Raw genomic sequence first — 3,321 nt, 5'->3', positions numbered from 1 at the left:
ATTTCCTCCTCTTCATCCATGAGTGGAACAGTGTCAGGCACATCAATTTATCATCTCCGTTAGCATCCCGTTTTCAGAAGAGGTAGGCTAACTCTAACGATCGATTTGTTTATAATAGTTTAGGCTTTTAATCACATCTTTATGTGTAGATGAGAGGTTTTGATAGTTTTGTAAAGGTTTTGCTGTCAATGGGTGATTAGAAGCTGGCTAATTTATAAACGTAAATGTCTACTGTTGCCTACTGTTAATCGGTGACGTAACTTGCAGGGAGCACAAGTTTTCAAAAGCGTTTTGAGCTCTCATAGTAAACATATATTGATAAACATTATTCTGTGATTTCAGCAGCGACAAAATAACCCCCCTCTACAACAGAGGGAAAGCTCCGAAGATTTCAACATTTCTGAAGGAACCTGCTGACAGGAAGGAAACACAGGTGAAACTCACCAATTAACTCCATATCCATTTTTTCCACAATATTTTTTTTACCTATACCATGCATCTGTTATTTTCTTCTTTTATTTTCTCAAATTTACAGTTTTTATTTATTTAATTTGTTTTAAGAAGGCTTTGACATCCAAATGTAAGTGACACTGTATGAGCAATATTTAATGAATAAGTAAACAAAAAAACATAAATTCAGTTTTCTGTGTATTCTTCTTTTCCTGCTTTTAATGAACCTGGCATTGAATAATAATATTGTTGGCTCTGTGACAAATTGTTTATGTTCCTAGATCCTTCCCTGTTGATGCCCTGCACCATAGCAGAGTTGGAGCGGATAAAAAAGTTCCTGTCGGACCACATCACTAGTAAGTAAAGCCTCTTAAACATACACTAATGTTCAAAACTGTGGGGTCGATAAGATTTTTAATGTTTTTAAAGTATCTTCTGTTCACAAAGGCTGCATTCATTGGATCAACATACAGTAAAAACATTTTGAAATATTACAATTTAAAATACTTTTTATTATGTGAATATATAGTAAAATGTAATTTATTCCTGTGATCAAAGCTGAATTTTCAGCATCATTACTCCAGTCTTCAGTGTCACATGATCCTTCAGAAATCATTCTATTATGCTGATTTGATGCTCAAGAAACATTTCTAATTATTATCAATGTTGAAAACAGTTGTGCTGCTTCGTTTTTTTTTTTTTTTTTCTCAGGATTCTTTGTTTAATAGAAGTTAAAAAAGAACAAAATGTTTTTTGAAACAAAAATATTTCCTCTCACTTTTGGTCAATTGAATGCATCCTTGCTGAATAAAAATGTTAATTTCTTTAAAAAAAAAAAAAAAAAAAAAAAATATATATATATATATATATATATATATATATATATATATATATATATATATAGACCCCATTAGAGTACACTACAGTTTATAGGTTTATATACAAATCCTGTGGGAAAAAAAATAATAAAAATGGGTTTAAACTGTTAAAACAATTTTCACACCAATATTAATCAGCACAACTGTTTTCAGCATTGATAATAATTCAAAATGTTTCTTGAGCAGCAAATCATCATATCAAAGTCCATTAAAAGAGGAAGTTCTAATCTTTCTCTTGTTGCTGTTGCTCTTTCTCTTTCTATCTCAGGATGCCCGGCAAGGTTACTAGAGGTTACAGCAGCTCCACTTTGGATCCAGCCTCACTTGTGAAGACTTCAGATGATGGAAACTATAGATGGACTTACAAAACTAACAGATATTATCCTTATATTGTAATCATTGGTCCCGTTTCACAGACAGGGCTTAGATTAAGTCAGGATTAGGTTTTAGTTAAATTAGGACTTTTAAGTAGCTTTTTTAAACATGCTTTAGAAAAAAAATAACATTACTGTTGTGCATCTTGACACAAAACAATGACACTGACATATTTTAAGATATGCTTTCAGTTTAAGGGTTAGTTCACTCCAAAATTACATTTCTGTCATTAATTATTCACTCTCTTGTCGTTCCAAACCTGTAAGAACTTCACTAAGTTTTCAATTACCTTTCTGGATGTCAAAAGGTGCAATGACGTTGCTGTCTATGTGTGGATCAGATACCCTCGGATTTCATCAGAAATATCTTAATTTGTGTTCCGAAGATGAACAAAGTTCTTACAGGTGTGGAATGATAAGAGGGTGAGTAATTAATGACAGAAATTTTATTTTTGGGTGAACAAGTTTAAGCCTTGTCTGTGAAACTGGGCAAGTGCCTCAAAGGGAAGGTTTGCATGACAGTTTTGCTGACAAATAGACAGGGATATCTCTATGGAAGCTTGTTGCCATCACTAAATAAAAAAATTTAATTGTAGGGCTGCACGATTTATTGCACAATATGGAAAATATCATTGAACTTGATTGCAATTATCACTTAAACACGATTCTTAGTTCGATTATGAAATCGCAAAGGTTGCGATTCATTTTTTTTATGCGCGGCTTGTCAATGAACTATGGCTCCAAATGCTAATCCATCTGAAAGCACTGCGAGTTTAAGTTGCTTATAATGTACATTTGAAAAAACAACAAGCGTCAAACATCTTTCCATACATGAGAAGCATTTATTAACATCTTGTCCAACAAAAGACAACATTTAATAAAATTTCTTTACTCCAAACTCACTTCGTAACGAGTTTAGCATCCTGTGTAGATGATGTGGCTTCTTACACAAAATAAAGCAGTCGTGTGTTTATCAGTCATGTTTAATCAATCGAAACGTTTCAGACTTCTGTTTATTCAGCTACAGCGATATGATGAGTGTTATATTATACTCTTCTGCTGCAGGGCATATTTAGAGTCTCTACGTAAAAGCGCCCTCTGGCTTTCAGATGGAGAGGCATTTACTACTGATCAGAGCCGTACATCTCTGACAAGCTGCGTATTAAATAAACGCAGCCTTTGCCGGATCGCGTGCGATTTAATCACGATAAATTGTGCAGCCCTAGGTAATTGCGACTTTCTATCACACAATTCTGACTTTATCTCGCAATTCTGACTTTATATCTCGCAATTCTGACTTTATACCTCGCAATTCTGACTTTATAACTCGCAATTCTGACTTTATATCTCACAAATCTGCCTTTATAACTCACAATTCTGACTATATCTCGCAATTCTGACTTTATAACTCGCAATTCTGACTTTATATCTCACAAATCTGCCTTTATAACTCACAATTCTGACTATATCTCGCAATTCTGACTGTATAACTCACAATTCTGACTATATCTCGCAATTCTGACTGTATAACTCACAATTCTGACTTTATCTCGCAATTCTGATTTTATACCTCGCAATTCTGACTTTATATCTCGCAATTCTGACTTTATAACTCGCAA

The 3,321-nt window shown here is 33.5% G+C and overlaps 1 long non-coding RNA gene across 1 annotated transcript; it reads left to right on the top strand.

Moving 5' to 3' along the window:
* The first annotated feature begins 311 nt into the window (after positions 1-311).
* Positions 312-2,009, top strand: LOC125245294. The gene is made up of 3 exons (XR_007179472.1): positions 312-433; positions 732-806; positions 1,597-2,009. It is a non-coding gene; the product is annotated as an uncharacterized LOC125245294 (long non-coding RNA).
* Positions 2,010-3,321: the final 1,312 nt, after the last annotated feature.

The sequence above is a fragment of the Megalobrama amblycephala genome, linkage group LG1 (assembly GCF_018812025.1).
Source record: "Megalobrama amblycephala isolate DHTTF-2021 linkage group LG1, ASM1881202v1, whole genome shotgun sequence".
NCBI lineage: Eukaryota > Metazoa > Chordata > Actinopteri > Cypriniformes > Xenocyprididae > Megalobrama > Megalobrama amblycephala.
Note: the sequence above shows the minus strand (reverse complement) of the source record. Positions and strands in the feature narration are given on the sequence as shown.